Source organism: Aptenodytes forsteri, unplaced genomic scaffold, assembly GCF_000699145.1.
Source record: "Aptenodytes forsteri isolate BGI_AS27 unplaced genomic scaffold, ASM69914v1 Scaffold318, whole genome shotgun sequence".
Classification (NCBI taxonomy): domain Eukaryota; kingdom Metazoa; phylum Chordata; class Aves; order Sphenisciformes; family Spheniscidae; genus Aptenodytes; species Aptenodytes forsteri.
Window position 1 is genome coordinate 792,314 of NW_008794493.1, and position 14,002 is coordinate 806,315.

Genomic DNA, 14,002 nt, shown 5'->3' on the forward strand with positions numbered 1-14,002 from the left:
ATTTTATTTCAATTATTAAACTGTTTTTGTCTCAACCCATGAGTTTCTCACTTGTGCTCTTCCAATTCTCTCCCCCATCCCACCGGGGGGGGGGAGTGAGCAAGCAGCTGTGTGGTGCTCAGTTGCCGACTGAGGTTAAACCATGACAACCCCACAAAGTGTCACACCAGAAAGCAGACTCTTTGTCATTAATTACTGTATCAAGATACTTAATTTGTCACTTTGTCATAGTACCTTTACCCTGTCTTTAACAAGGCCTTTCAATATCCTTTCAATTTTTGCATTTCTGGAAAGAGAAGGGTCCTATTAAGGCCTTAAAGTCAGAAGCAAAAAAGCTTACTAGACCAAATTTACCAAACCAAAGCCAGAATTAAAACAAAAGAAAATCTGCGTAAAAATGGATATTGTTTTCCTTTAACAAACACTTTGAAGAATCAGTATTTCCTATAGTGTGCCAACTTTAATACGAAATCAATATTTGAAGGCAGAGATGTGAACATTAAAGCATCAGTCTAATGCACTATTTAACCAAAATGATCCATTTCGCATATTTTCAACCTAAAAATCTTCCTTCATGTACAATTAAAGGCATCTTTAATCTGAGGCTTAGATTTCACAGTCAATAACCAGTAGCTTGTTGCTGTCTGTCCAAGTCTGTTCACACACAAAAAAAGCAGTTTCCCTGCTCCACCTGTGAGGGAATGGGCATGACATCCTTTAAGCTTTAATAAACAGAAGAGTAAAAGAAATAGTCTGATTTCTAATATGAGATGCACACAGATATATCTCAGAACATGAAGTTTCTGGGCAAAATAACCCATAGCCATCTTCCTGTTATCATTTAACACCCAAGAATACTTGAAGTTTCTAGAAGAGCATACCTTTTTCAGAGAAATTGGCTTGATCAAGTAGCTGTGGAAATCAAGACAGCAATCACATATTTGAGATCTGAGCTGTGGCACTGAAATAAGTTTCCAGCTTTTTCTTCTTTTCCCTGAGAGGCTATTAGATAAGAATTACATTTATCAAAGTTACCTTTCTTTATTGTAACCTATCCTTCAATGAATATAAGCTTTCATATGTATCAGATAAGACTATTTTAATTTTAACACTATAAAAAGCATAAGAAAACCTTTTAATATCTTGTAAAAGAAATAAGTAGTATTGAGTCACTGACTGTGTCTCCCACCATCCCAGCAAAAAGTTAGCTTAGTCCTTAGAAGCAGGGCAAAACCTGCTTTTTTATCTGCTCATTCGCACGCTCTCTTGTGCTTAATAGCCCACAACAAGCAACTGTAAAACTTCTCCTGCATAAATTACATTAAAGTTTAAAACAACTATTGCTGTCTTTTCTGATCCATGCTAAATTATTTTTCCACTCCTTCCAGCAAGATATGTAAAGCCTCCCCTTTTATAGGCTTGACTTCCTGATGGAAAGCTGCTGTCACCTCTGTATTTCACGTAGTGAAAGTAACCTGCTAAAATTAGGTCAGCCATTACTTTTACCATATGGCTTCTGGAGTCTTTGGACATTGGGTCAATTCCCACACCCCCAAATACTGTACTCCACATACATTTTTAAAAAAAAAAAACAACAAGGCTAAAGTACTGTTTAGACACAAGAGAGCAGCAAGAGCAGGGCTGTTACCTCAGGGAAAGCAAGCTTTTCCCTGAGAGAACACAGGCCAGCAGCCTCACCAACATGGCACCCTCCCACAGCACCAGCAATGGGCAAACAGGGCAGGCAGGTAAGAACGGCAGATCTCACTAATAGCCTGGTGGCCCCTAAACACACCAGGGCCACAGGCCAGCCAAGAACACCACACAGCCCCTCAGGAACAGGGATAGATCAGGCCCCAGCCCGAGTTTATATGGAGTCCCTGTTTAGAGGAGGCCCCAGGTGAGGCTGGATCCCACAGCACCAGCAATGGGCAAACAGAGCAGGCAGGTAAGAACGGCAGATCTCACCAATAGCCTGGTGGCCCCTAAACACACCAGGGCCACAGGCCAGCCAAGAACACCACACAGCCCCTCAGGAACAGGGATAGATCAGGCCCCAGCCCGAGTTTATATGGAGTCCCTGTTTAGAGGAGGCCCCAGGTGAGGCTGGTCAGGGCAGTTAAGGCCTATTAGTGCACTCAGGGCTTTGACATTATTTACCAAAACCCTTTTTTCTTTAAAGTGCTGTTTTTTTGTTATATTGCAATGTGCCACTCTGCATGTGAGTATGTTGCTGTAAATGATACAGGTAGACATTGTACCCATTTGGTACATAACACCCCGGCTCTTTGCAGAGTCATTCATGGCTTTTCAGATGTGGTTTGTATTAGAATGGTATATTTTTTACTAAAAGCTGCTTTATTACACAATCATTCTTTAAGTGTATTTTTGGTACATTTCTGAGATGCTTTATCATTATGAGTATCACAGTATTTTCAGGATATCAGTGCATATGTCTGTGGGTATGTGAGTCAGAAAAGTACTTGTAAAAGTATAATTTTAAATTTACTTCTGCAGTGGCTTAAACTCCAATGACTTCTTCCACACAAGGCGCTACATTAATTCTCACAAGAAAGGTCATGTTGCTGACATTGTGCAAAAGTGGCAGTTGAAATACACAGACTCCGTAGTTTTCCTGCATTTTTAAGAACTTAAGGTTGATGTTTTGGGTTTGACTTTATTTTAAACAAAAGTTTAGCAATGTTCCTCTTCGAAAATCAGAGGGGTTTTTTGAAAACTCTTCTTTTCCCCACACTTTCTCCAGAGGAATTTGGTCTATTGGAACATATTGTTGCACTTCTGATGAGAAAGTTGGCAGTTGATTATAAATAAAACAAAAAAAAACCCTTTCCAGTTCACCAGATGAATGGTCTATTGGAACATATTGTTGCACTTCTGATGAGAAAGTTGGCAGTTGATTATAAATAAAACAAAAAAAAATCTCTTTCCAGTTCATACAGTACTCTCAAAAAGTCACCAGCTGATATATACCATATATATGGTCTTCCAAATATGATACCTACATTGTTTTTGTAGCTAGAAAATCTCTTTAGAACATGTCTATGTTTTTACTTAATAAATATACTCAACAGCTCTAGTAGACAAACAGTACATGCTTTCTTCCCAATAGCTTTGAAAGCCCAGCTTACCACTGAACTAACAAAAATGTTGAAACAGCAATGACAGAGACTTTTGTGCTTTTGTGCCTCCAGAAGGAAAGTCACATGGAAATCCCAGCAGCTCTAAGGGACCCCAGGTTTAATTCCTAATTAAGGTTCAGGAACAGATTGGAAACATGCTAAAAAGCTTTGAACACATTAATCAGAGACGAGCACGTGCAGAAAGTGCTTAGGCTGTATCTAAGTAACAACATGACATGACAGTATGGTTTAGCTCTGGCATGCTTGTGCTGCCAGCTGTGAACTGGCCAGCATCTATAACCACAGCTGTGACTACAGAGCTTGAGCTGGACTAGCAGCTAAAATACTTGTCAGGTGATTTACTGGATCCTTGCAGAACTATCCTAGAGGTGATGCTCCGTGCAGAGGGCCCTCCTGCAATATCTGGGGTTTTACTGCTAGATTAATATTAATGCAAATGTACTCACATGTGCTACAGTCACACTTCATTTGGCTGTGCAGACATTCCTCTAGAGGGACGTGCTAGTCTCAGAGGGGGAAGGAAAGACAAGGTTGTTCCTGTTGTCTTGATCAGAGTTGGAGCATTGTTAAAAACACCGAACCTGCCCAAAATGGCTGCTTCTTTTGATTTTGTCAAATCAGCTTTACATCAAATTAGGGCCTCACTAATACAGTCCTATTTGGAAAGTATGATGTGCGTGTATAAACGTAGTCCACACCTCTCTGTCACAAGCCCTGCAAATTCGTACCTAAGGTGATTTACACAGGCCTAAATCTAATCTTGTTTTAGACAGACACAAAGACAGTCTGGCTCCTCTCAAACTCTCAGCTTAAGCTACCTCATGCTTGCTTTGAGCAGCTTTCTGATCTCTCTGAAGAAAACTGGATTTATCAAATCCAGCAGGGAAATATCAGTGCAGAAGGCAAAAAATATGTCACCAGCCTTGACAAATCTCTCCCAGTTTATCCACAGAAGAGTTTGTTGAAATCCCTTGGAGAAAGCCTTGCAAAATGTACCTATGTTTCTCCTAGCTGGAGAAAATCGAGTAATAGCTGTGATAACCCAAGTATAGTAAGAGTAATCAGTGCCTTCCTCAAGGAAGACATTATCCAGCTGTGTTAAAGCACGCAGGTTAGCTAATTATTCTCAGCTTAAAGGAATCATGTCAACTTCAACTAACTAGTTTTCAGGGCCCTGAGTGCACCAATAGACCTTAATTGCCCAGATCAGCTTCTCCTGGGACCTCTACCCACACACCCTCTGCATAAAGCTATTTAAGATCCATCTTCAAAGCTAGTGTTGTGCTTAGTGCTGTCTTTTGTCTGTTGAATGTGTTTTTTGTTTGGGTGGTCTCTTCAGTGTGATCTCAGACCTGACCTAGCACTTATAATTGCTGGCCTAGTGATGTTACGATAAATATTCTTGTTCTGGTCCATGGGACTGTATCCTTGTTGGCAAGAACGCTGTTCTTATCTGTGTTGTGGTTAGTCTTGTCTCCTTGTTTGCTTTCCCTATGGATCAGTTCTGTTCTTGCTTCTTTCTGATGCTAGTCTACCTGTGTCCTTTGTACTTAGTGCACAGAATAAATTACTCCAGATGTAACAATGTTCTGTATGGGCCTCTGTTTTTCTGCTGATTCTAAAGGAAGACTTCTGAGAAGCTGTTATGCTCAGATAAGAGGAATGGTTTCTATCACTGGTGTTCTGGTTCTTTGTCCCTTGGTTGTTCATAACCAAATTTTTGTTAGGAAAGACACTTTTTACCGGCCTGCCTCATTTTAGAAGTCCTACCAGACTGCATATTCTCACTTCTTTTATGCAGCTTTATTGGGAAGTTTGGAGAAATGATTGTGCTCGGTAGAGTAATACTAACACTTGCTTCATTTGATTTGACAGAAAGAATTTAAGCACACTGGAAGGTGGATGAAAATGGTTATGCAGCAATCTGGGAATGTCTGAGGTGATGCTGTTAAAAGCGTGGGATGGACAGGTAAAGAGGAGATAGAGTTTGTGCTCTACAAAAATGGTGACTATGTTCTTCTGCCTGTCCTGTTCTTAACAGGAAAGCTGGACATCCTGATTATAAATACTGCTATAATTCATTCTGTCTTTGACAAGGAAGAAAACTAAACTTTTCTTATAATTAAAGATTTAGCTAGGGAAAAAAACACATTTCTTAGTGTTACATGACCTAATAAACTCCCTGAGGATGGAGCTGTGATTGTGAGCAGCTCCTTTCCAAGGAAATAAAGGGGGAGGGGGGAATAGATGAGACTGTAATAGTATTAATTTCATTACTGGATTTCTGGCAAGCAATTAGATCTCTCAAGCCTTAAACTTGTGCTACCTAAATAATTATCCTCACTGTCTAAATACAATAAAGGTATATAGTGCAGGAAGGGTTCTAGCTAGGGTAGTAACTCTTCAACTTATTTAACCTTATTCAAACACAAGTACAATATTCATCAGTCATTCCATATCTTTATGTGTAAGCTGAAAAGTTTTGTTCAAAAATGCATGGCCTTTTTCATCAAAAAAACTCGGTTCAAAATCAGATAAACTAGAGCTAAGGATGTACAATATTTTTTATTGATTATTACAGTAGTGTTAAAGATTTGGCCAGAAACACCATTCTTCTCATGACCAAGAAAGTCTGCCTGCTGTTAAATATTCATCTAGCATTTCAGAAGCTATATGTATAAACTGCTGGAGTTGCTTCGTCTTCTAAGATGAATGCAGATAGGTACCCAGTGAGCAGACTAGCATATTATTTTGTTGATTTGCTTCATGAAGGAGACTTTAAACTAATTGGGGATTCTCCAGCCTTACCATGTAAAAACTAACTGGTATATCTTAGAAATTAATCTCTGAATTAAGACTACTTAAACTTTGCTGTGCTAATACTACAAACCAGAAGACTTTAAATCTTAAAAGCTCATGTAGCGTTGCATCAAATAATTTAATTTGACTTCTTTTTAGCTTGTACCTCTAGCTTATACCTCAAAAGAAGTCAAATAATTATAAGATTAAAAAAATTGGAATTTGTTTTCCATGTTGACAAAGACTTCATGTTACCACTGGTGAGTAACACATTCTTGTCATTACAGTTTTCAAAGTAACCAGAATAGACTAATGTGCTTTGCCAGTCTTAAGTCTTCTCATTCTTAGTGGAAGATCTTGTCTTATGCATTTGTTATTAGAAGATTGGTCTCTTTCCATTACTAATGTACTCTGAGTTGCTGCTAATGCTGCTGACCCAATACATTTTATGAATTCCTACGTTATCTATAATACGCCTTCCTTTCCAAGAACTTGAGTAATACATTGTGCTTTGACTGTCAGTTTTACCTGTTTGTAGCTTTAAACTTCCTGATCCCAAGGAGTTCTGCTTGTTCGTTATTTATCTGTTCATATAACTTTCATAAAGTATCTGTGGAATGCTGAAGTATTAGCCTTGATGGGGATAGAGCGGGTGCTCTGAGGATGTATGCAGGGAAGAAGAGTTTGAGTGATCAGCTGTCCTCTATGTATTCCTATGAAACAGTTGGGAATTGCTGAATTTCAGTGGACCATGCTGTAGGAGATACTGATTTGTGCATTAAGGACAAACATTCTGGTTGTATTTGCCTCAGATGTTTATTCTGCAGGTTTTATTTTGCAAAGGTTGTTGAATTTCCTGATTAAATGATTAAAGCAAGTATTTTTTTATAAATCTTCACTTTGTTGCAGCTAGGAAAACACTTCAAGATTTGCATTCCCACTGCTTTGCAAACAGAACAGAGTATGTTCTAATCATAAGTATTTGTAAACTAAAATTTCACTCTGCTGAATGTAAATGGCTCTAATGACTTTTATTGGATTCTCCCATGAATAGGGTTGTGTGCAGCCACACAATGGAGGACTAGAGTATAAATATGCATTACATCTTCCTTTAAAATCAAGGAATGGGTTTACTTCTGTGCTTGTTGGTTCATGGTGATGGATCTATTTATTTGACTTTCCAGAACTGTAAGATGAGATCACTTTGTTGGCTAGGAAAACACTTCAAGATTTGCATTCCCACTGCTTTGCAAACAGAACAGAGTATGTTCTAATCATAAGTATTTGTAAACTAAAATTTCACTCTGCTGAATGTAAATGGCTCTAATGACTTTTATTGGATTCTCCCATGAATAGGGTTGTGTGCAGCCACACAATGGAGGACTAGAGTATAAATATGCATTACATCTTCCTTTAAAATCAAGGAATGGGTTTACTTCTGTGCTTGTTGGTTCATGGTGATGGATCTATTTATTTGACTTTCCAGAACTGTAAGATGAGATTTCATATACCTGGTAGCATCCGAAATCAGTATTTGGGAAGAAAGCTCTTGAACAATTTCTTTGCACTAAGTAGGTAGCACAATCAAAAAACTTCAGTTGTTGATTGTTGATAAATTACAAGCAACAGGGACTGGAAAGAAAGCCCATTTCTTACTTTATATGTTCTCATATACAATCTAAAGTTTTTTCATTCTGAAGGATTTTATCTTTACTAAACCTCAGCCCTAAGAGAAATTTGTTAAACTAAAAATTTAAAACCAACCATTCCTTAAAGGGATTAAAAACAGCATTGCAGCCTCATTGTGGACTTAACAGATAAGAATCTAAAAAAAATTACAAAGAGGGAAAAATCAGGTACTTTAAGCATACTTTAAAGTGGGCTTTTCAAATGCTAAACTGTTGAAATTAAAACTTCTCAGAAGAATGTGTCAGGTTTTATGGGATGTCTCCACCTTCCCACCCCTACTTCCCCTAGGAAGTGCTGGGAAAAATCCAGGGCTGATGAAATCTTCCCTGAGAAGACAAAGATGTGTGAAACTCTTTCTGCTCTGGACTGAAGCTAGCAAGCCTCATACAAATACCCCCATGTTGTGAATAAGAAAACTCTATTCTCAGAAAAATAGTGAATTTTTAGTGATATTTCTCATTGAACAGGAAGGCTGTTTTCTACTGAGAAGTACTGGGGTGAAAAGCAATGAAGTGAGAAGAGCAAAACAAGCTAATGACTTGAGTATGGATTGGCTACAGAAATGTTTTTATTAATCTTCCTCATGTCAGAGGAGGTCTAGCTCATTGTGTACCTGGGATTTAGTCATGAAGTTTAGATTGTAGCATAGAAGGAAGGGACAGTCTAAGACTTTAGTGGATTTTGGTGATTTATAAGCCTCTTTTTTTTTACTTCTATACTTTCAAACTCAGTTTTAAGTCATAGTTCCCTTATCCACCTTATTTTAAAATACTGTATAAATAAAAATGGAGAAATGAGAGTCCCGTGAGTACTATACTTCTACATTTTTGTTTGTAAGCATCCTGGAGCAAACTGTTCCAAAAGAAATAAATTGTAGAAGAAGAAAATTATAATTCTGATCTTGGGCCTTTTGGGTAATGTGCAGAATGTTTCCATTCGTCTGTTACGTTTGGACCATGGAGTAATTTGTGAAGGCAGAACTGGCTGAAGAAAGCAATCAAAAAAAGGACATGAAGGATAAGATAATAGGCAAAAAGCCTTTTTCATGCAGACATTGGTTATACAGGGTAATGCAAAGAAAAAAGTTTGCATTGGTCTCATTCTCTCTGAAATTATTTTGTATTATATTTTCCTATTATATTCAGAACTGTCTTTTATATATATATATCTGGTACCAGTTATGGATCTTACTTGGAGAATGGAGAGTGTCAAGGGAGGCAAGTTGTTGTATAAACCTAGGCATGTGTATAGCTCTTTCTAGGAACAGGGCCTGGCTTTTGATATGAACATGTCATTCAAATTAAAGGAAGAAAGTTCAACATATGAAATGTGAAAAATGAAAGACTACAGAAAATTTTAAAATAAACAGTATATAAATTGAAGATGTCTGTGATGGCGAGTCCTGGATCTTAAATGAACCACTCATCTTCATCTTTATGTTTTAGCTAAATTATATTACTGAATCTGTTCTTCCATCTCAACTGGTAAAACTAACTGCGCGAAGTCAGAGCTCCTGCACATGATGGTTTTGTAGAGAAGAGTCAGCATAAAAGGAAAATGTCATGAAACTGAAACAAAGGGGACTGATGGAAGACTCTCTGTATATAATTGCACTTAACTACAGTAAAGAGTTTTATACAATATCGTACAAAAGGTTAATCTACGAGGTCAATCAGTATTGTACAGGGAGCAATGAATAAAGCATTAGTTTGGACACCAAAGACAAATGATACTTATGTGAAATAGAAACAATTTAAGAAAGGAATGCTAAACCTCTAATACTTTAATCGTCAGTATTGCAGATGAAAAACAATATATTAACACACTGATTACTTGGGGTTTTGTCATTAAAACTGTACTATTAAAAAAACACTTATCTGCAAGGTAATGTTTTTTAAAATTATTAGGGTTTTACACATGAAAATATATTTGGTAAGGGGAAAAAGGGTTGTCATTCTTGATTAATTTTGGTTCAGGACAGAAGATTACAGGTGTGTCCTAATGCTTTTCATGGTGAACATATTTTTTACTGCTGCAGAAGAAATCTGAAAATAAAGAACTCAATTGTATAGTAAAATGTCTTCTAGTTTAAAGATTTTTTTTTACCATTGCTTTTTGTACTACTTCAATGTAAAAATCGAGTTGCTTACACTCTTCCAACATGTAACCTCCTTCAGTGAAGGTTAAAGTGGGGAGAAAGATGGTAAGAAATGCAACTTATTGGAGTGTCCAAAGTAGTCACTATTTCTTATTGCTAGTGTTCAAATTAAGTGAAGAATAATCAGATGAGTCACAGGGAATACCTGTTTTGAGATTCCTGGTTGTCTGTCTGTTTTAATAATAAAGTATTATCTAGCTCATATGAGCATGAGGTATTGTCAGGTAGAAATTCATCCCTGCTTTGAGGGTAAGTTTTCTCAGGCTGTATATAGGTTTTATTTGGCACTGTATGTTTTGCAGGATAATGTAATATGTGTTTTAAGTTAGAAACATTGATGTCCATTGTGGTTGACAGTCCATGTATGCTGCTAGTCCACAGGCAGCTTTACCAAGCAAGTAAGAGATTGTGGATTGTTTAATGTTTTATTCTTCTAAATGGAAGTCAAAATGGATTATGGAGAGCCTCTGGTCTAATAGCAAAATTTCATGGGTTCAGTGCATGTAGATAATGTTTTCCTCTGAGGGAACACAATGAAAAGTATGACTGGAGTACTTAGTAAATTTTCATAGAATCATTAAGGTTGGAAAAGACCTCTAAGATCGAGTCCAACCGTTGGCCCAACACCACCATGTCCACTAAACCATGTCCCTAAGAGCCTCATCTACACGTCTTTAAATACTTCCTCTCATCTATCACTAGTTACTTGGGAGAAGAGACCGACCCCCACCTCGCTACAACCTCCTTTCAGGGAGTTGTAGAGAGCGATGAGGTCTCCCCTCAGCCTCCTTTTCTCCAGGCTAAACAACCCTTTTGAAAGATTCAAAGCTGCATGTCTAGCTCTAATAAAAAAAAAAAAGTGGTAACTACTGTGGAAGAGAACTAATCAGTTACCAGGAAAAGAAGGTAACAGCAAGAAAAAGGTATCACAACAAGGGTGGAGCTGTTATCAAGCCGTTGTCAGGAGATGCAAATATCAAAGCATACAAAAAACTGAAGAATTAAAGTAATTCCAGGCTTGGGGACCTAGAATAGTTTGTACAAAATTGAGGAAAACAATTTATTACCAGCTTACTACAGTCTCATCAAGTATGAAGACTGTAGCTTAGCCATGTTGAGTACTACAAAAAAATGGATGTTGGCATACCTGAGCAGAAAGCTCTGCCTTTGGTCTGGGCATAGAATATTCTTCATCTCTACGTAGCAGGGTGCCTGTAAACTCCTTGTTGCAATTGCTAATGCTCCTGGCAAATGCCTGACTGAGAAAACAGACTTTTTAAAGTTTGCAAGGGGAAGAGGTGGAGGAAAAAAAAGCCTCAGGCATTGACAGACTATAAATGTGGGAGAGCTAGATGCTGCAGCTGTTATTGAACATTTGATAACAATGTCTGGAAGCAAAATAGAACTAAATATTGTTCAAATTAAATTTACATGTGCAAAAGTTTTTGTCTTGGTTTGCTCTGTGGTGACTAGAAAGAAATCTATTGAGGCTCTTTCTAGAGTGGTGTTGATAGCAAGTTTGAATACACCAAAAGGATTAGCGCTCTACCTTGAATAAGCTGATCTTGTTCAAAAGTATGTGTGATCAGTAGCAGAGGCTGTTAGAAGTTCTGACATGCTTGCTGGGCACAGGTAAGGGAATGGTGGTGGTAGGATGACAAAATTAGAGCCATGGCCCATTATTTACACTGCTTATATTAAAAAAGTAACTCATTAACAACCCTGTTGTACAGCAACCCTGAAACTCCTTTCTTTGCTTCTTGTGGTTTGTTTTCTTGCTTCTGTGAAATGGCTTTACTAGAAGGTGTTATAATTAAAGCAGGTGCAATTCCTTTTGTACTAAATGTTATACTGCCTGATAGGAAGAAGGTTTAGGGGCATGAACTTGTGAAGTGGGGATGTATATCGCTGCTAATACTCAATGTTGCCGTATCCTAATTCGGGGGAAAAAAAGATGTCCAAATAATAAGTTCCTATTAAAAAGGCAGACTCATTGATTCATGATTAAAAGGTGGCATGGTTTAGCTACAGAATAGCATTGGGAAAACAAGTCAGCTGCTGCAGTAGATAAACAGAAAAGTGAAGACATGAACAGTAGCACACTTTGAAAGTGGAGTTGTGTCATGGTCAATGGAGACTGTGTCTGTATAGGTTTCCAATCAATACTGTAAGAACTTGATATTAAGCATTTAAAATGCTGTCACCTGGCAATGGATCTATCATGGGGGAAAAGTAGTTGCAAGCAGGAGAGCTTGGTCCTTGCTTAAGCAGAATTACCAACTCAGCTAGCCTAGAAAAGTAGGTGCTGTATTGTCAGTAGTGGTTAGTTACTTTGCTGGAAAGGACGCAGAATATACAGCTGAGCCCTAGAGCTTTGTTGGATGGTCTCAAATTTTGTGCTTGTTGAGACTGGGTTTTTTTATGTTTGGCTGAAGCAGGATGTACCTTTAAGTAGTAGTCACTGAGACAGCTGGAGTTTATTGTCATGTAAAGGCTGAGTGACACATCAGCACTGCAGGAACTAGTCAGTCCTTTTTACCTTTTATGTGCAATAAAGTCTGAAATGGCTAGTATGAAGTCTGTATAACTAGCTCAGGCATGCAGGGCAGTGGGGTGACCCCTCAGGAGCTGAGCCTGCAGTAGGTGACTTGAGTTAGCTCATTAGGGCTGGAGGGTGCAGTGGAGGAGTGTCTACAGCAGAGAAAGTGACTCGGTGCAGACAGGTGGGCAGCAGTGGCTTGACCTCTGTTACAGAGGAAGAAGGGTACTGCTGGTAACTGAAGGTAAGATACTATGAAGATGAAGGTTGTTAGGTAAAAGCCCAAACTCTGAATGGTCTTGAACAAAAGACTGTTGTTTTGTGGACATGGGGCCAAAAAATTAAGCCAAGGAAAAAAATACTGCTTGGAAGGCAGTAACAGAACAGTCTTTGCACATTGAGCTACAGGAACAGCGAGGGAAGTGCATACAAGCTCTTAGAGACGTTAGCTCTCTGTTGATGTTATGTTGAGCTTTTAAAACAAAGCTACTTAATGCTGCTTTTGCTTCAACTGAAATCAGAGGAAAGACCTGTGGAGCAGGGTCTATGTGACTCACAGGCATTCACAGAGCTTTCAGCTTGAAGTTTACTCACAATAAAATGTTAACTATTGTAACCTGTGCTAGCTGGCAACAAAGGTTGAATGCTTTCAAGAAAGCTAAGGATTGTTATTCAAAGTGAAAACTCTGAGACTTTCAAAGAAAGCTAGTAATAAGGTGTGTCTGAAAGATTAATCACTGGATTTAATGTATATCCACATGCTTCAAAATTATTTCAGTGAACTGCCTGATCAGTTTTGAAAAAATATGTTCTTGTAGAACTGTAAATTAAGGGTTGTCTTAATCTTCCAGTCAGATTATGAGTAAAGCAGATGAGCAAAAGTGTTCTTTTGAACTTTCCGATTAATTATTATGCTGAATGATAGATAAGATATTCACTAGATGATGTAGACTTCTGCCTGTTCCAGGTTTGTGTAAATGGAAACTCAATGACAAAGAATTGAGTTTTAAGTGATATGTATTAAGTTCATTAACTTCTCCCTGTGCATACCAAAAAAATGTAATCAGACATATCCTTGTCTCCAAATTCAAGGCTGCAAGCCTAGAAAGTAATTATGCATGTACTCTACCCCAAATATAGCAATAATATTAAGGTTTGTGGGCTGTTAATGCAGAAATGAGATGTAGCATCTAACTGGACAAATAGTCCCATTTAATTTGTGTTAGGACCTATAATGGATCATGCCACTGAAATGTTGAGTATGTGGGACTGTGGCATGCAAACATTTAGACCCACCCTTTACTCCTAGGTTAGCTGCATAAAGAATCTGGGTGAATTTGGACCTTGGGGGGTCTCCAAGTGCTTCATAAATGGCATAATTCTACTAAAGAGAGTACAGATAACGATTAGTTGTCATCATCTTAAGTTGCTAAGCCACATCATATTTGAGAAGTCGTGGCAGTCTGGTGAAGCTTCCAATGACTGGAAAAGGGGAAACATCACCCCCATTTTTAAAAAGGGAAAAAAGGAAGACCCAGGGAACTCCAGGCCAGTCAGTCTCACCTCTGTGCCTGGGAAGATCATGGAACAGATCCTCCTGGAAGCTATGCTAAGGCACATGGAGGACAGGGAGGTGATTTGAGACAGCCAGCATGG